The sequence below is a fragment of the Delphinapterus leucas genome, chromosome 4 (genome assembly GCF_059928025.1).
Source record: "Delphinapterus leucas isolate spDelLeu-1000000601 "Yukka" chromosome 4, BTC_Dleu_Yukka2, whole genome shotgun sequence".
In the NCBI taxonomy this organism is placed as follows: Eukaryota; Metazoa; Chordata; class Mammalia; order Artiodactyla; family Monodontidae; genus Delphinapterus; species Delphinapterus leucas.
In genome coordinates, this window is record NC_143132.1 from 2276319 (window position 1) to 2302128 (window position 25810).

A 25810-nucleotide genomic window follows, 5' to 3' on the forward strand; every position below is an offset into this window, starting at 1 on the left:
GGCGTCCTGGCGCCTCTGCGAGTCTGCTCCCTCACTCTTCTCAGCTCTCTCGGGACACGGGCACTCCTAGGAGCTTCATTTACAGATGAGGGAACTGAGGTTCAGAGAGGTTAGGCAACTTGCCCAGAGTCACACAGCGAACACGCAGCAGGGTCAGGAGTCGGAGCCAGGCCAGCTAACTGCAAAACCAGAAGTAGGAATCGCGTCTTAAACAGCAAGGAGCAAAAACCAACCAAAACGTTCGGGAAATGCCTATTTTTCCCACATCCACTGAAAGGCAGATTTCCACTGGATCTGAGAACATTTGAGCCTCACAGCTGCAAAGAAACCTGCTAGTCTCTGCGGGGAGCAGAGAAGGTGGTGGAGTAGAAGATTAGAGAAGTAGCTTTGTTTCACTGACTCCTAAAACCAGGCCTGAGGGGCAGGGGAACTCCTTGGACCCTCCACTCAGCAGGACACGCAAGGCTGCACCTCTCAGCCTGGGGGAGAACTGCCCGCCCAGTTCTCCAGCTTCAGCAAAATGTTTCCAGTAGACAACACCCCAACTTCTGAACTCTGTTTTTTAAAAGATTTTGCAAATTAACAAGATTCTGTAAATGAGTAGGGAGTAATAAATTTTGGGCTGTAAAAATGTGAAACCATGCAGAAGTGCACAGTAAGAAGGGAAGTGTCTGCCACGGCCCCATCCCACCCCCAGGCCGATGGCTGTGGAGTCTGATGTCTCTTCTTCTGACGCTTGTAGTTTTCAAATGTGGTGATTTCAAACAATCACACTTTGTGATACTGTGGACTCTGTAACTTGTCTTTCTCCCTCCATGCTCTGTGCTATGGACTGAATGGTTTCGTCTCCCCCCAGATTCATCGTTGAAATCTCAGTCCTTTCCAGTGGGGTGGCATTTGAGGTGGGGTCTTTGGGAGGTGATTAGGTCATGAGGGTGGAGCCCCTTATAAAAGTGACCCCAGAGAGCTCCCTGCCCCTTCTACCATGTGAGGACCCAGTGCCAAGATGGCCGTCTGTGAACTAGGAAGTGGGTTCTCACCAGACACCGAATCTGCCAGCACCTTGATCTTTCTATTTTTTTAAATTATGTCTTTATATTTATTTATTTATTTAAATTTTTATTTGTTTATTTATGGCTGCATTGGGTCTTCGTTGCTGCGCGCGGGCTTTCTCTAGTTGCGGCGAGCGGAGGCTACTCTTCGTTGCGGTGCACGGGCTTCTCATTGCGGTGGTTTCTCTTGTTGCGAAGCACGGGCTGTAGGCGCGCGGGCTTCAGTAGTTGTGGCTTGTGAGCTCAGTAGTTGTGGCTCGCGGGCTCTAGAGCGCAGGCTCAGTAGCTGTGGCATGTGGGATCTTCCCGGACCAGGGATCGAACCCGTGTCCCCCTGCATTAGCAGGCGGATTCTGAACCACTGCGCTGCCAGGGAAGTCCCAGTACCTCGATCTTGAACTTCCAGCCTCTAGAACTGGGAGAATAAAGGTCTGCTCTCGTCAGCCCCCAGGCTATGGGAGTCTGTCATAGCAGCCTGAATGGACTAAGCGCTACAGCAGGAGAGTCTTTCGGGTCAGTACAAACCTCTCCTCTTCTGCAAAGGTAGTGGAGACCACAGAGAGCACTACCTGGGTTCGAAGCCCGGCCTCGCCACCAACGAGTTGTGCGACCCTGAGAAAGTTGTGCACCTCTCTGAGCCTCCATTTCCTCATCTGTACAGTGGGGAAGACAAGATGAAATGAGCGAATTGTGCAAAGTACTTGGATGAGGGACAGGCCCAGGGCCCAGCAGCGTTAGCATAAGCATCACCGATTTCATTCCTGTAAAATCAGCTGCGGAGTATCTCATCGTAGGGATGCGTTCATGGCCGGAGAAACGGCCATTCAGCCGGCGGAAGCAGGAGTGACAGCCGATCGGCCCCCGTTCCCTCTCAGCAGACTCAGAGTCCGGCGCAGGCAAAGCGGGCTGGCCCAGGGAGACACCGTGAGCCCCACGTGTAATTTATATGTTCTACTTCCACGTTTAAAAAGTGAAAGGTGAAATTCACTTTAATGATGTATTTTATTTAACCCAGTATAGCCAAGATACCATCGTTTTAACATGCAGTCAACATTAAAAAGGCAATAATGAGATGTTGTATATCACCCCTTTGTCTGGGTCTCTGAAGTCCGCGTATGTTTTTAATTCTCGCGGCCCCTCGGCTCTCAATGGGCCGCGGGATGCCACGTTGGACCGTCGGGCTCTGCCGTTCCTGTTACTCACATGACACTTGTGGCAGAAGAAAGCTCTCGACCACCCTGACCAGGGAGGCACTACAGACCCAGAAATTAATCTGCTGTGACAGCCTGACGGATTCCAGCATCGAGTGTGAGGCACTGCAGTCGCGCACAGGACGTATCAAAACAAGAACTCTAATGTCCCCGGTCCTTGCCCGTCTCCTGAAGCTCAGGCTTAGGACAGACAAACTGCGGGACCTTCCGTATGTTAAAAAGGAGCAAATTTTCAAAATTCGAGGCCAGCCAAGGTGGGGAGGGGTCCCTGGATAAACAACTAACCCCACCTCACTCTTCTGCAGCCGGAGCCTAGGAAGAGGGGAGCCCACAGAGGGTGCAGACTTGGAGACCGTGGGCCTGAGATGCGCGGCCCTGAACTCCCATCCTCTCTCCCCACAAGCAGGAAGGAGGAAGGCTCTGCTGGGGAGGGGCCCACCAGCCCCGCCCTCACCTGTGGGCTCTGGGGGGCCGGCCTGCAGGACCCTGCCTCGGGAGCAGGGTATGCACCAGAGTCCCAGGAGGTGGCTTTTCTCCTGCCCTCAGCCCCGCCCAGTTGGCCAGGAAGGAGCTGCAAGGAGGCCGGGAGGGAGGATCCTGCTTCCTGCCTGGGTCCAGGGAGGGGCGCTTTTCACCAGTGACCCAAACTCTGTGCTCTACGAGCCAGGAAAGCAGGAGCGGCCAGGAGCGCGGCCTGGGGCAGCCGCTGCAGGGCCCAGGGCAGAGGGAGCTGCTGCCCACGGCCGCTGGACCCGCCCCCGAGGAGGCAGGGGGCCATCCGGGAAGAGACCGTGGCTGGCGTCTCCTCCTTCTTCCTTTTGGAGACTGAAAGCTGGGGCCTGACCAGCCCCCCACACTGAAAGAAGAAGTACAGGTCAGCAGTGTAGAGCCGCCAAGGCATGGAGAGCAGTGAGGAGGAGGGACAAAGAAACGGGGAAAGGCCACCCGCTTTCCACCTAATTCAGCCCAAAGGTCAAGGGTACGCGCAGCTCCTGGAAAATGGCTACCCTGCGAAGTGGCGGAAGACACTGGACAGACGTCCTGCCAGGCGGGCCCAGCGTGGAGCACCGGCAGAAGCAGCGTCTCCCGGCGGCACGTGGCTCCATACCGGCGTGGCCACGCCGCACGGTGGGGGGGGGCGACACTCCACACACCTGCCCCCCGCCCCGCCCTCGGCCAAGGTGCCCCTCCCGCCCACGCGTGCACCACGCACGCACCCCACCCCGCAAGCCGGGCTGCTCTTTGCCCCTCTCCCGACCTTCACGCACGCCCCACCGCCGTCTGCAGCGAGCCGGGGGCCCCCGCTGTCCGGTGAGACCATGAGGGTGCCGGGCCTCTGCCGGGGGCCCCACTGAACCGAGAGCAACCCCCCGGCCTGGCTGCTGGGCCCGCTGTCCGTACTCCCCTGCCCCCCCACCAGCTATGCTGTGTCCGTCCTGCCGTCCCTCAGCCCGTCTGTCCCCGCTCCAGCGCGCTCCTGCTACGGCCCTTTACCTCCTGCCCCCACCCCCGGGAGGGGCTGTCTGTTCCCCCACAGCGTCCACCCCACCGTCACTCTGCCACACCCCCAGCTAGGCTCCTTGCAGCACCTGTCACCCGGCATTTTGGTGTCTGTCTGTCTGCACCGTCACATCGGCGCCACCGCCCAGTGGAACGTCGCCCTGGGAACCGAGAAGGGCCCTACAAATCGACAAGGAACAGATGGCCTGAAGGTGGGGCTTCGCGCGCATCTCACGTCGATCCGTGCTGCCTCCCCGGGGCCCGTGGCCTCCACAAGCAGCGAGGCCTGCAGGCGTTCGCCCACCCCGACCCCAAGCGGCACGTGGCATGTGGCCTCCACTACAGTTAGCGATTGCTGGACGCGATCTGTGATGGACGCGCCGCAGGCTTGGCGCTGCGCCTCCCTCCCCCACCTGGGCACCTGACCTCCTGCAGGGGCGGCCCGCCTAGGGGCCTGGGCAGGTGCACGGTCATGGTGACCGGGTCCTCTCCTCACTGACAAACCACAGTTGACACCAAGGCTCCAAACCCAAAGAGCAACAGACCCTCCCAGCGGCCCCAGAAACCCCAGATCAGAGTCTGTCTTTACTGCAAAGCATTAAACCGCAGGTCCTTTATGAGCAACACGGCTTCTAAGAAAGACAACACGTGTTGCTTGCTGGTTGAGGTATTTTTCTAGCACGTCCAACACGAGGTACCTAGAGCAGAGAAAAAACACCCAAATGGATGTCCCATGTCCCCCACGTCCTGCCGGCACCAGCCACCAGAACTCCCTCCTTCCTCAAGTTTTCGCTCCCCACACCCAGATCCCGGGTGTGAGGATTTTCTTTTACTAAAGGGGAAATCGTTTTCACTAGACAGCATTTACCCCAAATAAAGAAGCCTGCATCCTCACAACAATCTATGAATTGTTTGTTAAACCTTCACAAAAACAGCATCAAGATACAGAGAAATCATAAAGGACTCTCCTGACATTTGCACCTACCGCTGGTCTCCCGCGACGTCCCCCTGCGCTCCTGGAATGCTCTCCACCACACCCGTCCTGCGGAGTGGCTGTGGACACGCCTACCTCCCCAGACACCCACCGGCCCATCCCCAGACTCCAGAGGTCAGGGGTCACAAGCATGACCCCTGGAGACTCTCCTCAGAGAACCAACAGCCGGGGGCTGGTTACTGATTAACAGAAGAACAACCGTCAACTGAAAACAAGCTGCGGGGCTGGCGGCCAAACAGAGCTGCTCCGAGGTCCGTGATAAAGCCCTGATAAAGCCAAGTTCCTGGCATCACAGAGCCAGGATGGGACGGGCAGCCCTGATCCCCACCCTCCCACAGGGGGACACACACACGCCCACAGAAGAATGAGCCGGTGGGGGAAGCTGCCCTGGGAAGGGTCCCCAGGCTCGGGGGTGCGGGCGAGGGTGAATGTGGTGGTCACGGTTGGTCGTGGACGTCAGCACCCGCTGGGCTGCTGCAATCAGAACTGTGTGGGCATGTGGGATAGAGAACGAACAGGATAAAAAGGCAGGCCCGGGGCTTCCCTGGTGGCGCAGTGGTTGAGAGTCCGCCTGCCGATGCAGGGGACGCGGGTTCGTGCCCCGGTCCGGGAAGATCCCACATGCCGCGGAGCGGCTGGGCCCGTGAGCCATGGCCGCTGAGCCTGCGCGTCCGGAGCCTGTGCTCCGCAACGGGAGAGGCCACAACAGTGACAGGCCCGCATACTGCAAAAAAAAAAAAGGCAGGTCGAGCATCTGGGGAGGGCAAGGGTGGAAAGGAGAAGTGGGCAGGGAGTGACACAGTCGGGGCCCATGTGTCCTGCCGTCTGCTCCAGCATCACTTCCCCGAGCTCCCGGTCCCTCGGTCCCTCGTCTGCAGACGACGCCCAGAGCCTGTCCGGCCACGGAAGGGACTCTGAGAGAGCAGAGGTGCCAACGCCCGGCACGGTGCTGTACGTGCCCAGAAATGAGGCTGTGAAAACATCGTGAGCCCAAATCCTGGTTCTCAGGTCTTCACGCTATTTGGGAAGAAAGTAGAGACACGGATGCCCTTTATCTCGGTCTCCAGGCATCCTAGTGTCAGAAGGGTACCACTCCACAGAGAGGAACAGATGAACAGATTTAACAGGCTAAATTCAAGAACAGGCAGGAAAGCAAAGAAAAAGGATGGTGAATAATGATGACGTGATGACAGTGACGTAGAAAGCCCTTCATTACCAGTGATGAACAAGTATATCACTTGATCACAACACGTACAGAGAGCAGTCTGAAACTCCAGCTGTCTGCTAGACTTACAGGAGACACACAAAGCTAAGACGCGGTGTCACAGAAAGAAAACGAAGGCAAAGGAAAGACGTGCAAACACCCACAGAAAGAACGCTGGTGTGGCACAGCAAGAGGGAGAAGCAGACTCGAAGCGGAGAGGCCCTAAGCCACGAAGGGGGCTGGCACATGGGGACAAGCGGTTCTAGACCGGTGCCCACCACGCGGCTGGAGGACACACCCTGGCCACCAGAAGGAGCTCTGGCGTGTTCCAGGGGAGAGAGAAGACCAGGTGGAGACGGCGGACCCGACAGGACGGAAACCAAGCAGGGCAGGCGGGGGAGGGAGGGGGGCAGGCAGAAGCAGGTACACCGACAGGGAGCCCGCGTGCAGGGGCGTCGGGAGCAGGTGCCAGGCAGGGGAACGCCGCAGGGAGGGGAGGTGTCCGGGCATCTTACTGTCACTCCTAGTAGAGAAACAACAGACATTATCCAGAAGGAGGGGACCCAGGATCTGACATAAAGCTCCTCGTAGTAGGTGGCCACTAAGGCCAAACATACTTTCCCCTCTGTCGGGTCAGCACTGCCAAACACAAAACAAAACACCAGAAAGGCTGAGAACAGACGCCACATACAGAACCAGTGAGTGTGTTTATGTACGGGCACCGTTCTACCTGTATTTACCCTTGAAATACACAAAATAGGGACAGCGCTGATCCAAACACATGGATCATATCAGTCAATACAAATGCGCTAAGTTCAGCTACCAAAAGGGAACTATTTTCAAACTGGCTTGTGACAAACAATTCAGCTCCGCTAGGTGTAGCAGAGTACCTCAACCAAAACAGTTCATCAGGGTCGAAGAGAATGAATAAATACATACTGGGAAATGCCCAAAAAACAGGGTTCAAGATCTTGATATCAGAGAATAAAGTATCAGGCACGGGAAATTAATGAGACAAAGCAGGACTACTGATCATTCTAGAAACTAAAATTCTCAAGGAAGATATAAGTTTAATATCTATGTACCAAATAATGCAGCTTTAATTTTCATAAAGCAGAAATTACAGGGATGCCATAGAAACAAATCAAAGCATGCTAATAATAGGTGTTAGCACATCTCTTTTAATCCAAGAAAGAACAGTGGTCAGGAACTAAGAGAGACCACAGACGATGTAGCAGCAAGACATATGAAGTGGATCTTCAGGACAGGTAGCCAATCCTGCACTTGATAAGGGAAGACACACTTTCTCTCAATTGCTCATAGAAACATTCACGAACAGTGCCCATAAATTAAGCAACGAAGAAATTTTCAACAAATCCCAAACAGTAATTAAAACACAGACATTGTATATATGTGCCACATCTTCTTTATCCATTCATCCGATGATGGGCACTTAGGTTGTTTCCATCTCCGGGCTATTGTAAATAGAGCTGCAATGAACATTTTGGTACATGACTCTTTTTGAATTATGGTTTTCTCAGGGTATATGCCCAGGAGTGGGATTGCTGGGTCATATGGTAATTCTATTTGTAGTTTTTTAAGGAACCTCCATACTGTTCTCCATAGTGGCTGTAGCAATTCACATTCCCACCAGCAGTGCAAGAGTGTTCCCTTTTCTCCACACCCTCTCCAACATTTATTGTTTGTAGATTTTTTGATGATGGCCATTCTGACTGGTGTGAGATGATATCTCATTGTAGTTTTGATTTGCATTTCTCTAATGATTAATGATGCTATTTGTAATGAGGTGGATAGACCTAGAGTCTGTCATACAGAGTGAAGTAAGTCAGAAAGAAAAAGACAAATACCGTATGCTGACACATATATATGGAATTTAAGAAAAAAAAATGTCATGAAGAACCTAGGGGTAAGACAGGAATGAAGACGCAGACCTACTGGAGAACGGACTTGAGGTTATGGGGAGGGGGAAGGGTGAGCTGTGACAGGGCGAGAGAGAGTCATGGACATATACACACTAACAAACGTAGTAAGGTAGATAGCTAGTGCGAAGCAGCCGCATAGCACAGGGAGATCAGCTCGGTGCTTTGTGACCGCCTGGAGGGGTGGGATAGGGAGGGTGGGAGGGAGGGAGACGCAAGAGGGAAGACATATGGGAACATATATATATGTATAACTGATTCACTTTGTTATAAAGCAGAAACTAACACACCATTGTAAAGCAATTATACCCCAATAAAGATGTTAAAAAAAAGAAACACACAGACAATATTGCTTAGAAATCAGGAGACAGAAAAGGCCTTTCCCACCCCACCGTCCGCCCCAAACATGAATATTTTCCTCTTAGACGCTCCTCTCCAGGGGAAGTAGAAACCCAAACTGCAGAATTTCTAGAAAACATAACGGAAACTAAAGCCGTGCTTGGAGGAAAATTTATCACATTAAATACTTTAAATATTTAGAAGTGAGAGCATGAAAATAAGAGAGTTAAGCCTCCAACTGAGAAAGTTAGAATAACAAAAGTAACTGAAAGAATTAATAAGGTAAAAACAAAAAATGCGTTAGAAAAAAAAGCATATAATAGTTAAATCGTTAAAAACTCGTTTTCAAAAAAATTAATAAAACATACACCCCCAGGGCAATAAAAATACATAAAATAAGAAAAGAGAAAAACCATCGAAAAATAAAGTTTTTAAAAAATCACGGAAATAACTGTACATCTCTATGCAAATAAAGCTGAAAACTTGGATGACGTGGATAATTTTCTAAGAGAAAAAAATTTAGAGAAGCAGTGACCACAGAAAAGATAGAAAGTCTAAACAGACCTAGTTTTATAGAATTAAAAGAGTTGTCTGTCAGAGTTACCTCTAAGAAAAGATACCAAACCCAGATGACTCAGAGGAGAAATCTACCAGTCCTGTAAGAACAGATTATCTTGACACAACTTAACGTTCTCCAGAACACAGAGAAGGAAGGAAATTCCCAAACGCCTTTTTATGAAGGAAGCGTGATGCTGAATCCACGATGTGAGCGTGAAAGCAGGAAGAGGGGACTTGTCTAAACCAACAGTTCTCAAGTGTGATATGAGGACCCTGGGGTGGGGTGGGGGCGGTCTGAGAGTCATCTGTTTTCCAAGCACATACTTGGTGCAGCAGAGTTTTCATCGCATAGCTCCACCAAACAACACAGTAAAACAGGCTGAGTGCAGAAGCAGGTATTTCAGGGGTCTCCTATTAGGTCAGATGCCTGAGAGATTAATTACACTGTAGAAATATAAAATAATGGCCCTCTCCTCATTACATTTTTTTTCAGTTTTGGAAAATATAGTTCTTCTCCATTAAAAATGCTATTTATGTTAACATGTAATGGGTTTATTGCTGCTCTTTTTTTTTTTTTTGGGGGGGTACACGGGCCTCTCACTGCTGTGGCCTCTCCCGTTGCGGAGCACAGGCTCCGGACGCGCAGGCTCAGCGGCCATGGCTCACGGGCCCAGCCGCTCCGCGGCATGTGGGATCTTCCCAGACCGGGGCACGAACCCCCGCATCGGCAGGCGGACTCCCAACCACTGCGCCACCAGGGAAGCCCTATTGCTGCTCTTTTAAATGAATTATTAAATAAAAATTTTTAGTGCTCTGTGTTGATTTCTAAACGATTACCTATCAAGAGCAGGGTTTCTCAGCTGAGGCACTATTGACATTTGGGACCAGATACTCTTCTTTCAGGGGACTGTCCTGTGCATTGTAGGATATTCGGCAGCATCCCTAACTTCTACCCACTGGATGCCAGTAGAGACACCCCAGCACACCAGCTGTGTCAACCAAAAGCATCTCCTGGTGTTGCCAAATGTCCCCTTGGGTGGGGGAAGGATCACCCCAGCTGAGAACCACAGCAGAAGTAACTCACAAAAACAAAAGCTTCTTAGGGTCCTCAATAATTTTTTAAGAGTGTACAGAGACCAAAATTTTCAGACCCACTGCTCTACTGATGGATATAAATACAAAAATTCCTTTAAAATTAGCAAACAGAATCTAACAGCACATTAAAAAGGTAATGCATCATGACCAAGTGGGGTCTGCTCCACGAATGCAAGGATGGTTTGACAGTAGGAAATCTATTAATAAAATCCATTATATTTCTTTAAAAAGAATTCTGGGCAGGGAAGTTAACAAAATCTAACCCCACTCCCTGATGAGAGCACTCAATAAAGTAGGAGCAATTTAAAATTATTACATACACGCATTATATGCTTCCCCTAAGATGACACGCTCACCATATACTTCTCCGCGAGGTGGTAACATCTAAGACTCCAAATCAGCATCTGCTTAATGGAGAAACACGAGAGGCGTCCAGCAAACATCAGGAAAAAGACAAGACGCCTGTTACTTAACAGGCCAATCAGATGCGTGAACACAGACCGGACATTCTCAATAAATATACCTTAGCAAACCGATTCCGGTCACATAGTTAAAAACAAAACATCATGACCAAATCTGGTTTATGCCAGGACGCAGGAATGGTCTACCATAGGAAATCAATTAGTCTAGTGATTGTCAACAGAGACAAAAGAAGAAAAACAACACGATTATTTCATGAGATTCAGGAAAAGCAGCTGAAGTTGCTCAGCACCTCCCACAACTGTTTAAGGACGTCCTGCCTCAAGGCCCCTACTCCCCAGAAAGCTCACTGCAGCCACGGTGATAAGACGAGGAAAGAAATAAGAGAGGGCCTCCCTGGTGGCGCAGTGGTTGAGAGTCCACCTGCCGATGCAGGGTACTCGGGTTTATGCCCCGGTCCGGGAGGATCCCACATGCGCAGAGCGGCTGGGCCCGTGAGCCATGGCCGCTGAGCCTGCGCGTCCAGAGCCTGTGCCCCGCAACGGGAGAGGCCGCAACAGTGAGAGGCTCGCGTACCGCAAAAAAAAAAAAAAAGAAAAGAAAGAAGAGAAATCAGGGTTAAAAAGAAGGAAACCAGCTTTCGTCACTTGTAGGTGATATGACTGTCTACACAGAAAATCCAGGAAGTTCTTGAGGCAGGTTATTGGTGATAGCAAGGGGGCAGCAAGGGTTCCGGCAGGTGGGCAGCTGGGCAGGGCCTCCCTCCTCCCGGGTCTGCTCCCAGCCAGCAGCTCCCCTGAGAGAAGCTCACGTCGCTGGGGGAACCAGGAAGACAGCACAGCAGCCCTAGACCCGAGAAGGGGCCACACGTGCGCGACCCGACAGGCGCTCATGGGCCAGCCCTCTCTCCAGCCTCTGCGCTGGGCTGTGCAAGCTGGACTGTCCCTCGCCTGCCTCGGTCCTGGGGTTTCCATGTTTCCATGGACGTGCTTCCTAAATTCAATTCACACACAAGCCAGTGTGAAACAACCTCAGGCAAGGCCAGAGGCAAGTGCGCAAGCCGGCAGCAGGAACTCGCGGTTCCAGAAGGCGCTTCCCCGGACGCCCATCCCCGCTCATCTTGCTCCGGCCCCGTGGAGCAGAGCTGGCCAGCCGGCGGCAAGTGTCCTGGTGCTCAGGCACGGCGCCTGGCTCAGGAGTATTCTCCCACTTTCAGTTCTATTCACCGAGAGATAAGGAACAGCCAGGCAGACGGCATCTGTGGGACACGGTGGCCTCGTGGCCAAGCAGAGCCAGACGGAGGCCCCAGCCCGTTTCTGCTTCTGCTGTGCTTGCACTTTAGATACTTGAAGGACCCGGCTTTGCTACCGAACACTGGTGACCAGGCGATAAAGCGCATGTAACCACGTGTGCACACAACCCTTTATATGTCTACCAGCGACAGGAACGTGGCCTGGAATGTTCCAGAAAACAGACACTCCTCGGTGGAAACGGAATCCGGCCCAGGCCACTGTCCCTGTAGAGCCTACCCACGCCCACCCCTCCAACTTACAAACAGCACCAGCCAGAGACTCCACACGGGCAGGGGGCAAAGTCCACCTTCCAGCAGGTCAGGCATCTGGGCTGGGCAGGGCCGCTCAGATACTGCAGAGCCTGGAGGCCCATTATCACCCTCCCAGAGGACTGTCCCCACTGCACTCACCCAACCCCTCCCCCCAGCCCCTCAATACAAGAATGAGTGTGCCAGTTATGACACTTTCTGAGACACACAAACACATCTCAAGTCTTGAAAGCACACTCTGGCTCTAAGAAACTGATAACCAGGTAACTGTGCTCTGACACTATCACCCAGACTTCTTATAAAGCGTGTGCGTGTGTGTGTACATATGCGTATATACAGCCATGCTCTTTAGAACACGCATAAAAGAGGAAGCTAAGTCTTTTTAAATGAGGTAGATCTATGTGTAGTAAAAGACCCTCAAGCAAGTTAAAATTAAGTTGCACAGATGGATATCATGACACATAAACACATTTTTAGAAACTGTGCCCGTGTGTTCTTAAGTGTATTTTGACAAGCTCTGAAAGGATAAACCACAAACCATTTTTAGTGGTTCCCTCCAGGAAAAAGGGTGGGATTTGCGATGGAGTAAAGAATGGAATTTTGATTACTTATTAGATTTGGTTCTGTGTTTAATTTTTATAAGCACATATCACTTCTTAAATTAAAATTTAAATATTAACAAAAAATTACCTGCTGGCTTGTAAAGCTCCAACCTTCTGTCTCTCCAGTGGTTACGAAGTCTAAACAATTATGCTGAACGCTGTTAAGACTGTTTCTTAAGGGAAAAAGCTTACCCTGCAGGATACCAGGCTCCTCCAGACACAACTTGGCCCATCAAAGTCTGAGCCCTTTGCTCAGCCCCTCGTGTCACCTTTAGAGCAAAGAGAACCCGTCCTCAAACACGGCCATGCAGGGGGCTGCACACGGGGGCCTCCCACCTTGACCGCCCTCGCAGCCCCTCCCCCTGTCCCCCTTCCCCCACCCCCTGGACTGAGTTCTGAGTCTGCAGTCCACGTGGGCCACAGAGGGGGAGGGAAAGGCACTGTTTCAGCATCAGTACCTAAGAAAGACTAAGGAAAACCTTCCAGTCATCTTAAACTTGTAAGAAAAGTTAACGGAAAACTCGTGGGAGCTAAAATTGCAATAAGCTATGTAGGAGAGATGTTTTGTTTGTTCTACCCTTCATCAGTGAGGGGGCCACAGAGCCAGCCACTAAGCATGCTGCCTTAAGGCCACGTTGGAGGCGGGCGTTCTCAGGTCCCAGAGCCCAAGGGTCCGCGCAGCCCAAGTCCTAGCACTCTCCCGGCTTCTCCCCCAGCCTCTCCCTCCCGGGCAGCAACCGCACATTCTGCAGGGCTGGCACAGGACCTGACAACCAGCACAAGTGTCCACCAGGGTGCCAGGGGCCGGCAGGGACAGGACCACACACACCTGCCCTCGGGGCACGGCAGAGCTCTGAACCCCAGGGGACCACTCGTGAGCACAGGCAAAGGACTCATCCTGAGGCTGCGTCCTCATCAGAAAAACACAAGTAACATTCGCTCCGCACTCTAGGAAGAGAACTGAACAGTGAGGGATTTTTAAGTGCTCAGCTCAGAGCCGACATGCATAACAGCAATGATAAGAGTGATGGATGAGGGGCTTCCCTGGTGGCGCAGTGGTTAAGAATCCACCTGCCAGTGCAGGAGACACGGGTTAGAGCCCTGGTCCAGGAAGATCCCACATGCTGCGGAACAACTAAGCCCGCAAGCCATAACTACTGAGCCTGCGCTCTAGAGCCCATGAGCCACAACTACGGAGCCCGTGCGCCACAACTACTGAAGCCCGTGCACCTAGAGCCTGCGCTCCCAACAAGAGAAGCCACCACAATGAGAAGCCCGCGCACCGCAACGAAGAGTAGCCCCTGCTCGCCGCAACCAGAGAAAGCCCGCGCGCAGCAATGAAGACCCAAAGCAGCCAAAAGTAAAATAAATAAATTTTAAAAAATAAAATAAAGTTAAAAAAAAAAAAGAGTGATGGATGCGCCCCGCTGCCCCCCACTCTGGTCCACTCACCTCATCCTTCCACTCATCAAACCACATTGTGGTTTGTGACTTCCATTTCTCTGACGACTAATTAAGTTGCACATCTTTTCAGGTGTTTATTAGACATTTGGACGTCTTTTGAGAGGTGCCAGTTCAAGTCACAAACGAATGATTTGCTTTAAATTTCAATACTGATGATGACTAGCTTGGGCGGAGGGGTGATATCTTTCCTGCCTCTAAAAAATGGTAAGTCGTACATGCGTAACTGAAAAGTCATTTATTTTTGTAAATGTTGAGTTAATCTTGCTGGATGCTTGGTTATAAATCTGACTGTCCCAGAGCTGAAAAGCACGTCTCCAACTTGCCACTCTTCTCCCCATCCCTTTTCCCAGCCCTCAACTGCTAAAGAACTTTGAGGTCCCGTCCCCACAAAAGAGGGAGAGCAAACTGATTTCCATCTCCAACCTCCCCCAATCCCGTCTTTCTGGGAGAGGTCTGGTTGATGACCAGGGCCCCCGGTCACTCTCCTCCAGAAACAAACCAGTGTTGACCACACATTCCTACCACGTACGACACGACATGCTTCACACATCAAAAGGCTCTTGGTGCCACCCACAGTCCCCGTGGCCATCGCAGGCCACATCCTGGGCAGTGGCAGTTATGAGGGAGAGAATCCTTTTAGCCCCAAGTATAGTTCACCCACAGCCAGATGATAAAAGGAAAGGAATACATGGAGAGCTCAACTTTAGGATACAATGTAGTTTGATATTCTTTTGCACAGAACAGAAGCTTGCAACAATTTAACAGCTAAAACCACAAGCTGTGTACTCAATCAATAATGAGCAAAAAAAGCAAATAAACTTTTGTTGATTCAGAATGTTGGGAGATGAGGTGCTCAGAGAACAGGTAGCTGAGAGCTGCCATGTAGTCATATTTATATTTCCAGTTATCCAATAAGCACTCATAATAAAATAATTATAAAGAGACACTAAACAAAGTAATTTTAACTGCAGTGCTCCAGTCATATATTTAAGCAACATTATTTTCAATAAGTCATAACTATAAAAAGTATGCGACTGACACCGGCTTGCATTCATCCTATTCACATCCCCAGAGCTTGTTCTTAACCGGCTAGGCTAGTCGCTATCAGAACACCGTGTAACTATTACACATGAGGGGAGGCTGCCTGTGCCCACCGAGAGCTGGGATCCTGCAGTGAAACTTGTAAACTTCCAAACCTAATGGCTGCATTCGCCCTCTGCAGAAAGCACTTGGAGTGACAGATGTCTCCTGGGTCCAAAGAAGAAATGGCAGGGGGAGGCCTTCTGGTCAAGGCTGGATTAATACAAAAGGAACCTGTCACTCGGTCACCTAACGCGGCAGATCCCCGAGAACGCATCTGCGCGCAGAAGGTGAGGTCAGCTTGGAGCCTGAAAGGCAGGTCCTGGACGGCCCGAAGCCAGGACACGGGAGCACGGGAGAGGGCCGGGTCACTGGCGGTCACCCTGCGGCCAGGTTCTGTCCTCAGCCCCGGAGGAACCAAGGCCACCTGACCAGGGCTCTCTGCCACAGCTGTCCATTACCACTGGGCTTCCCGGAGGAGCTACCTACAGGAGCAGAACATCCTGATGGCAAACATGCTCCCTGACCTCCGGGTCACAGTCCAGCCCTGGACGACTCGGCTGGACAGCTACGTCCATCTCCAAAAGACTCACGGATTTCCAGGTCTGCTAACGAAAGCTGGGTCCAGCTCCGCTAGGGGGACGCCCATTCTTCACTTCCCGAGATGCCCTCCACCCAGCAGCAGTTTTAGCTTGGCCCCTTCACTCATCCCTCCAGGAAGAAACAGAAGGGGAACCGCGTTACCGGGACGTTTTCATTTGTATTCTGATTATAATAAATATTCTTTGGCTGTAAGAAAACTTTAAAGTGTATACCCCTTTAAGAAAATCCAACAATGTGTTAAGGTCCAGCTGTGCCCTGCTCGGTCCCTTCAATGTCACTGAAGCTGGATCAGCGAGCCTGCCTCTCAAGGCAATAGACTTCTGTGTCTGCCGACAGAGTCAGGTCCAGACCACTGGGGCAGGACCCACTCCAGGGCTGCTCCAGGGAGCACGCACGCACATACACACACATGCACGCACACACACACGCGGCTCAGGCATCAGGTACCTCCCTCTCCTGACTCACCGTGGCCCAGGGTCAGCAGGGTCAGTGGGGTGAGCAATCGTCCTCAGAGGTTTCCAACTTGAAGGCCTGAGAGTTAAAGACAAACACAAAGGTACTTAGGCAGGACTGGAAAAATACTCAGTGAATAAACTACGCGCAGTTACTTTAAAATCAAAAAGCCTGCACATCAGGGAAGCAGACACTTATGAATGAACTCGATTCAGGTCCCGATGACCCGAATGGTCCACTAACTTAAGCAAACACCAGGGACACAGCCTATCAGGACTTTCCAAGTGCTGTTACTTCCCCCCGCCTGATAAGGAGGCCCAACAGACGGCCCATAAATGAACAAGCCACAGAGATGCAGAGACCGCACCCCAGGACGGACCGCGGAGCAATTTCAACCTCGCCTGCAGGCTCGCAGGAACAGCAGAAGGTAGGCCACCTCCTGGGTGGATGGACAAGACGCAGAACAGCCTCCAGGCCTCCCGGCCCCTCTGGGCGCTGAGGCTCCCGTTCCCGGGACAGCAACTGTGCCGACCTCGCCTGCACTTTCCTCCCTCCCAAACCCACTAAGCCTGCAGGAGGGGCTCCCGCCAGGCCAGCCCAGTCTGCCATTGATAAAGCCAAACCCAGGCCGGCTGGCTAATTTTAGTCCTTGTTTTTGTTTGTTTTGAACTGTGGTAAAATACATATACAAATCCCCATCTAAACCATTTTACAGTGTCCAGTTCAGTGGGGTTAAGTCCATTCACACTGTTGGGGAGCCATCACCACTGTCCATCCACAGAACTTTCCATCTTCCCAAACTGAAACTCTGTCCGCATGAAACACTCCCTCCCATCCCCTCCCCGGGCCCCGGCCCCCACTGTTGTCCTGCTGTCTGTCCCTATGAATCTGACTCCTCCAGGGACCTCATGTAAGTGGATCACACAGTGTTTGTCCTTTTATGTCTGGCTTATTTCACTGAACATAATGTCCTCAAGGTTCATTCATGTCGTAGCATGTGTCATAACTTTGCTTTTAAGGCTGAATGATATTACACTGTATGCAAATACAACATTTGTTTTCTTCTATAAACCTTATAGCTTTAGCTTTCATATTTAGGTCTGGGCGACCAGCCCATTCGGAGTTAATTTTTTAATATGGGATGAAGTTGGGCGAAGGTTCACTGTTTTTGCACATAGCTGTCCAATAGTCCTGGCACCAGCTGTTGAAAATACTATCACTTCCCCATTGAATTATGTTGAAACTTTTGTTGGAAATCAATTTACTATAAATGTGTGGGCGAGTTTCTGGAATCTACTCCGTTCCAATGATCTGCATGTATACCTTTGTGCCGTTCCACAACGTCTAGATTACCACAGAAGTAGAGGAAGTCTTAAAGCCAGGCACTCTTTTCTTTGCCTCTTCAAAATTATTGGAGCTCTCCTAGGTCCTTAGATTTCCAATGTAAATTTTAGAATAAGCTTGTAAGTTTCTACAAAAAGCCTTGCCAGGATTTTTTTTTTTTTTTTTTGTGGCACGCGGGCCTCTCACTGTTGTGCGGCCTCTCCCGTTGCAGAGCACAGGCTCCGGACACGCAGGCTCAGCGGCCATGGCTCACGGGCCCAGCCGCTCCACGGCATGTGGGATCTTCCCGGACCGGGGCACGAACCCGTGTCCCCTGCATCGGCAGGCGGACTCTCAACCACTGCGCCACCAGGGAAGCCCCCTTGCCAGGATTTTGATTGTCATTGCACTGAATCTATTTAACAGTTTTGGTAGAATTGACATTTTAGTAACATTGGGTCCTGTGGTCCATTAACATGGTATAGCTCCCCATTTATTTAGGTCTGCTTTAATCTCTCTCGGCACTATTTTGTTATATTTATCCCTAAGAATTTCATATTTTTGATGCTACTGTAAATGGTGTTTTGTTACAGCTTTTAACTATTCGGTGCTAGTATGTAGAAATAAAATTAATTTTGTTATAATGACCTTGAGTCCTGTAAATTCACCGAACTCACCTACTGGCTCTAGTAACTTTGTGCATTTCTTAGGATTTTCCACATAGGCCACCATGCCATCTGTGAGTAAAGATATTTTTACTTCTTTCTTCCCCTTCTATATGTCTTTTCTTTCTTTTTCTTGCCTTATTCTTCTAGTATAATGTTGAATAAGAGTGGTGAATAAGAGCAGATGTCCTTGCCTCGCTCCCAGTATAGAAGGAAAGCTTCAGTCTTTCACCATTATGTAGGATGTTAGCTGTAGGTTTTTCATAGATGCCCTTTATTAGACTGAGGCCATCTACTTCTGGTTTGCTGAGAGATTTTTTTTTTTTAACCACAAATGAGTATTAAATGCCTTTTTTTTGCACCACTGAGATAGTCATATGGTTTTCTTTTTTGTCTGTTAATAAAGTGAATTATAATGACTGATTTCGAATGTCAAACCAACTTTGCATTCCTGGGATAAATCTCACTTGGTTATGGTGCACTAGACTGTTTACATATTGCTGGGTTTGGTTTGCTAAAAATTTCTAATTCAGGCAGGATTTTGTTCATGATGGATATCGGTCCATATCTGTGTGGTTTTGGTACCAGGGCGATGCTGGCCTCATAAAATGAGCTAAGAAGTGTTCCCTCCTCCTCTAATTACTGGAGGACTTTGTGTAGAACTGGTACTATTTCTTCCTTAACTGTTTGAAAGAATTCATCAATGATGTCATCTGGGCCAAGAGTTTTCTTTGTTAGAAGGTTTTTATATACAAATTGTATTTTTTGATAGATTCAGGGTTATTTGGGTCATCTATTTTGACTTGAATACGTTTTAGTGATTTCTTTTGCTCCAGGAATATGTCCCTCTCATCTGTGTTGTCACATCTCCTGGCATGGAGCATTGCAGAGTATTCCCTTAGGATCTCTAGTGACTCTTCCCCTCTCAGCTCTGATTTTGGTAGTTTTTCTTCTCTCCTTTTTTTTTTTTTTTCTGATCAGTCTAACTAGAGGTTTACCAATTTTAATGATTCTTTCAAAGAACCAACTTTCAGTTTCATTGATATTTTTCTACTGTTTGTTTTCTATCTCATTGATTTTTGCTCTTTGTTATTTCTTTCCTTTGTTTACTTTTTCTTAAGGTTGAAGCTTAAATCATTGATTTGAGGACTGCTTTATGTTCTAATACGATCATTTAATGCTACAGATGCCTAAGCACTATTTTCCCTGCATTACACAAATTCTGATACCTCATGTTTTAACTTTCGCTCAGTTCATAATGTTATCAAACTTCCCTTGTGACTTCTCCTTTGACCATGGACTATTTAAAAGTGTCTTTATTGAGTTTTCAAATATTTGAGGATTTTTCCAGATATCTTTCAATTACTGACTTCTAGTTTAATTCTCTGTTAATCACAGAAAATACTTTGTATGGTTTCAATTACTGAGGTTATTTTCATGGGCCAGAATTTGGTCTACCTTGGTGAAAGCTCCGTGTGTACTTGCAAAGAAGATGTGCCCTGCTGTTGCTGGATGGGTGTTCTATCAACACCAGTCAAGTCAAGCTGATTGATGGTGTGGTTCAAGTCTTCTCTATCTTTACTGATTTTCTATTTGTTCTGTCAGTTATTGAAAGAGGAGTGTTGAAGTCTCCCACTGTAATTGTGGGTTTGTCTAATTCTCCTTTCAGTTCTATCAGTTTTTGCAGTATCTATTTTGAAGCTCTTGTTAAGCGCACATATATTCAATATATTACGTTCTCTTGATGACCCGACCCCTTTTATCACTATGAGGAGACATTCTCTTCCCTGGCAATATTTCTTGTCCTGAAATATAACGTGTCTGATTTTAATATATCCACTTGGGCTATCTTGTGATTCATGTTGGCATGGTATCTATCTCTCCAACCCTTTACTTTTACCCTATCTCTGTCTTTATATTTAATGTGGAAAGCACTTTTACCTAATCTTTTCTATCTGCTTGGACACTCTGACAAGATGCCTTTTATTTGGAGTTTTCAGGCCGTCCATATTTGATGTGATTATTGATATGGTTGGGATTAAATCTATTATCGTTCTGTCTGTCCTATCTGGATTTGTTTGTTTCATTTTCTCCTTTTTTCTGTCTTCTTCTGGATTAGGGATTTTTTTAAGATTCCATTTTATTTCCATTATTAGTTTATTAGCTATACCTCTTTGTTGTTTTTTTAATGGTTGCCCTAGAATTTACAATGTATATCTTTAGTATATCACTGTCTACTTTCCAATAATATTATAATACTTCATGTATTTTAAGAATTTTACTAGTTTCCATTTCCCCACTTCTACTGCCATACCTCTTACTTCTACTTATAAACTCTATAAAATATTGTTAGTACTTTTATTTTAAACAGTAAATTATCTTTTAAAGGACTTTGTGTGTGTGTGTGTGTGTGTGTGTGTGTGTGTGTGTGTGTGTGTGTGGTATGCGGGCCTCTCACTGCTGTGGCCTCTCCCGTTGCGGAGCACAGGCTCCAGACGTGCAGGCTCAGCGGCCATGGCTCACGGGCCCAGCCGCTCCGCGGCACGTGGGATCTTCCCGGACCAGGGGAACGAAACCATGTCCCATGCATCAGCAGGCGGACTCTCAACCACTGCGCCACCAGGGAAGCCCTAAAGGACTTTTTAAAATGAGAGGACAAAAGTCTTTTACATTTTCCTGCATTTCTGCTGCTCTTTATTCCTTCAGATCCAAATTCCTGTCTGGTGTCACTTTCCTTGTCCCCAGAGGACTTCCTCTATATTTTCTGGAGTTCAAGTCAGCTGGTGATAAATTTTTTTCAGCTTTTAAATGTCTAAAAAAGTCTTTATTTGGCTTTCACTTTGGAAAGAGACTCTGTTAGCTACAGAATTGTAGGCTGAAGCTTTTTTTCCTTCTGTATCTTGAAGATGCCCTTCCATCCTCTTCTGAATTGCACCACTTCTGACAGGAAGTCCACTGTGACTTCACCTCTGTTTCCTCTGTACAGTGTAGGATTTTGCCTCTGGCTGCTTTTAAGATCTTCTGCCTTTATGATTCCCAGAAATTTGATTCTGATGTACATGGGTGTAGTTCTCTTCATGTTTCTTCTGCCTGGGATTTATTGATCTTCTTGAAAGTCAGTTTTCATCAAATTTGCAAAATTTTAGCCATTATTTTTTTCAAATATTTTCCATCACACACATCTCTTTTCTGGAATTCAATTTCATGTTTGTTATCCCTCTTTATATGGTTCCACTGATGCTGTTGTTTTTTTTCCCTGCCCTTTTCCTGTGTTTCATTTTAGAAAGTTTCTAGTGATATGTCTTCAAGAATACTGAAGATACATATTGGGGCTGAGTGTCTGACCCACTATGAACCCCGCCCAGTGCATTTTCCTCTCTAGAAGATTTGGGTCTTTTTTATATCTTCTATTTTCTCCTCATTCTGTGCATATTTTCTCTGTGTCATTGGACACATGGAACACATTTATAACAGACATTTTTAGCATCCTTCTATGCTAATTCTGCCATATGGATAGTTGTGGATCCACCTGGATCTGTTTCTAGTTGATTTTTCTCGACTTCTGGGTTATGTTTTCCCACCTGTTTGCATGACAAGTAATTTTTGCTTGGCTCCTGGACACTGTGAACATGGCGTGTGGGGGGATGAGCTTGTTGTGGTCCCTCAAGTATTGTCAGGCTTTGTTTGGGAGTGTCATTAACTTTCTCAGAGTTGTTTGACCTTCCCAAGCTTTGTTTCTGTGGGTCCTGAGCAGGCTTGCATCTGCGGGGGAGGCGATGGCCTCTGAGGTGCCTACCCGACATCCTCTGAGCTGTGAGGTCTTTCCACCTGGCTGGTGAGAACACAACTTCATTCACAGCCCGTGTGAACTGAGGGAATGGTTCTATCTACCCCTTTCCAGGCTCCCCCGACCTTGGTGGCGTCCCACACACGTGCGCAGATCACCACAGTCTAAGAACGAGCCGGGGGGTACCGTTCTCGGCTCTCTAGAACTCCTGAGTCACGCAGTCCTATCCTCTCCAGTATTCCCACAAATTCCAGCCTTCACGGAGTCCCTGAACGCCAGCCTCCGTCTCCACCTGCCCTCCCTGTGCTTAGCTGGCCGCTGCAGGTGATAAGCTGGGAGAGGGGTGCCCCACTCACACCCTCTCGTGGGGTCACCGTCCGGTGCCCCTGCTGTGCATGTGTGAAGTCGGTAGCCTCACACACTTCTGTTTGTTTTCCTTTGTTTAAGGTGGGATGTGCGGTCTGGTCCCTTTCATCCCACCGTGGCTAGCTGTGGATGTTGGGATCTTGCATTTTCACTGCATTTCTCACTCATCCACAGTGGGCAGCGCTAGCGGACGTGACCGCTGCACCTCAGCTGAGAAGCGCTGATCAGCACGTCAGAGGCAGAGGCTGCAGCTGCACAGAATGGAGATGGCTGCAACGTCTGGAAAGATGACCAGCGACTCTCCTGCACGCGGGTGGATGGAGGGGGGTCCGGGCGGGGGCGACAGCACGAGGCAGGAGGGCGCAGCTCAGAACCAGCGGCAGGTGGCAGGGCCTTCCCCATTGTTGCCCCTTCCTGAGACGTTCCATACTGGCACTCAGGCACCTATCGCTCAGCCTTGTCAGAACTCTTTCTACATTCTGGTACCAGCCCCTTGTCAGATGTGTGATTTGCAAATATTTTCTCCCATCCTGTGGGTTGTCTTTTCACTTTCTTGAAAAACAAAGGCTTTTAATTTTGATCTCAGAAGCCAGAGAAAAAAGGCGGATTACCTGCAAAGGGGAGACAGCCTGACAATGATTTGTTCGCATATGAAGGATGTCGATGGCCAGCACAGGCTGTCATCAATGTGATAAAAGGACCCGACTGGCAACCCAGATTCCACAACCAGCAAATGCGTCTCTGAAGGAGCAGGGAAAACTAAACAAAAGTGGGGAAGGCTTGCCACCATCAGAATCTAACTAAAGGAATTTCTAATGCACGTACACTTCAAGTGATCTCAGATGGAAAGTCAAAGATGAGAAAAGAATAAAGAGCAAAGAAAGTGGCAGATATATCTACAAATCAAAAACAGAAGTAACACTAAGGATCTAGCAACAGAGGCTTGTGAGGTTAAAAACATCAAATACACAATAACACATGAGGTGGAAGGGAAAGTTAGGGGTGATCTCAGTCCTTGGATCCCCCCTGAAAGGTAAAGTACTAGTTAATTTTAGACGTTTGATAAGTAAGAATGTTGTAATTTCTGGGAAAACCATCAAAGGAACAGAAAGAGTCTATAACTTCCTAGTGGTAGTGGTCAAAAAAAAAAAAAAGGAAGAAACAAAGAAAAAAGAAAGGATCCATCATCAATTCAATAAAAAGCAAGAAAGGAGAAGGAAAGAAAAAATAAACATAGGACAGATAAAACAGTCAGTAAAATATAAGATGGTAGATTTAAACTCAAATCTATGTCATGACATTTAAAGTAAACCAAATAAAGACCCCAGTTTAAAAAAATTTTAATTGTCAGAATATTTTAAAGAGATTATCAAACTTCAGTTAAATAAACCATTTCAATTATATGCTGTTTATGAGGTACATCTAAGACATAAAAATACAAAAGGGTTAAAAATAAAAGAATAGAAAGAGTATACAAGGCAAGTACTACCCAAAGGTTCAGCTACATGAATTTCAGACAAAGCAGACGTACAGGCAAAACACACTAGAAGAGATGGCCAATCACTTCATATGACAGACACTTCACTCATAAAAAAGATGCCACAATTTTAAAACTGGTGTCATTAGTATAACACAGCCCCAAACATACAAAGCAAAAATTAATAGAAATGATGGACTTCCTTGGCGGTGCAGTAGTTAAGAATCCGCCTGCCAACGCAGGGGACATGGGTTCGATCCCTGGTCTGGGATTCCACATGCCGCGGAGCAACTAAGCGCGTGCGCCACAACTACTGAGCCTGCGCTCTAGAGCCCATGAGCCACAACTACTGAGCCCGTGTGCCTGGAGCCCGTGCTCCGCAACAAAGAGAAGCCACCGCAATGAGAAGCCCGTGCACCGCAGTGAAGACCCAATGCAGCCGAAAATTAATTAACTTTAAAAAATTCAATTTAAAAATTGATAGAAATGCAAGAATAGGCAAACACACAGTGAAAACTAGAGAGTCTAACGGACCTCTCTCTGTATTTGATAAAACAGATAGATACAAGAAGTCAACGAGGATACAAGAGCTGGCGAACATTTTCTGGAAGGGGCCAAATAGTAAATATTTTAGATTTTTCCGGCCAAACGGTCTCTACTGAAACTACTCAACCAAGTCACAGTGCAGAACAGTCATAGACATAAACCAGCAGGTGTGGATGTGATCTCATAAGAATTTATTTCTAGAAGCAAGTGGCGAGCCAGATTCGGCCCATGCACTACAGTTTGCCGAGGCCTAACATAGACAGTTTAAACAGCATGATAACGAACCTACCAAAACTAATCTCACCAACTGCAGAATACAGTCTGTTCAAAGACGCACAGAGCATTTCCAAAATTTGACCGTATGCTGGGCCATAAAACGAGTCTTAACAAATTTCAGAAGACAGGCATCAGTATTCGAGTATATTCTTTGACCAAAATGTACCGATGCAAAAAAAACAAAAAAAAAAGGCAACAAAAAGATATTTGGAAAAATTCCATTATGCTTAGAAATTCAAAACAGTTATCAACAATCAAAAATTAAATCAATTAGATACTGGAAAATCTATTGAATGGAAGAGTAACAAAAATGTGTCACATCACAACTTATAGGCTGCCGCTAAAAGTTCTTAAAGGGATCAAAGGTTATACTTAAGTGTGTGGTAGAAATTTCAGAAGGCTGAAAACAAATGACCTAAAACGTAAGTTAGAAAAACAGAAAGTAAATCAAGAGGAGGGAAGGAAATAACTTAGAAAGTAGAAATTAATGGAATAAAAAGCATACAGAAAACCACAAAGGTGGTTTTTTGAACGGATCAGTACAAGTGGCAGAGTTCTGTTAAGAGAATCAAGATAAACAGAGAGATGGCATGGACCGCATCAGGAGCAGGGAGGAGGAGGTATAAGCAAACGCTGCGGACATTTTTAAGAGGGAATTATGAGCAGCTTTGGAGCAATCAACTTGAAAACAGAGCTAACAGGACAAATTCCTAGGAAGAGCAACTGACCAAAAAGATACAGAAAACCCAAAGCACAGGCCAACTTTAAAAACCTGAAGCAGAAGTGACAAGCCGCCCCCAGGACCCTGGAAACCGAGGCCCTTGCCTGCGCCCCTCACCTGGGGACCACCACCCTCGCAGACGCCTGGCACCCCTGGGCCTGCCCGGCTGGAGCCTGGGCCCTCAGATCCACAGGACAGGATGACAACGTCTCCTTCAAATCGGCTTGTGTAAGAAACCTGCCATCACGAGTGGAGAAGACATTTAACTGAAAGTTGGTTATTCAAGAACCAAGTGTGAGCTTGGAGATCTAATCTCGCCGCGGTGGAGACTGAGAGCAAGCTGTGCACGAACAGGGTGTCCGGACACCCGGGGCTCCCCTTCGGGCCCGAGCCCCATGCCACCTGCGGGGCCAGGGGACACTGTCCAGACCCCAGTCCCACTGCCACGCCCGCTCCCTGGCTGGAGCAAACCCCTGCTCTTCAGTAAGACGAGTGCCTCCATTCCAACAAGGTCTCTGGGGGTGAAGGTCATGCTTCTGAAGAAAACACAGAGCATCACTGTTAGCTGATTAT

At 48.4% G+C, this 25810-nt stretch overlaps 1 protein-coding gene across 4 annotated transcripts in view; it reads right to left on the minus strand.

Annotated features, from left to right (window-relative positions):
* AGPAT3 (1-acylglycerol-3-phosphate O-acyltransferase 3) overlaps nt 1-25810 on the minus strand; it is a 113046-nt gene that overhangs the window by 69392 nt on the left and 17844 nt on the right. For all 4 annotated transcript variants that reach the window (XM_089910131.1, XM_022597128.2, XM_089910129.1 and 1 more), the window contains exon 2: nt 16089-16154. The gene's annotated coding sequence lies outside the window, so the exon portion shown is untranslated. The remainder of the gene's footprint in view (nt 1-16088; nt 16155-25810) is intronic.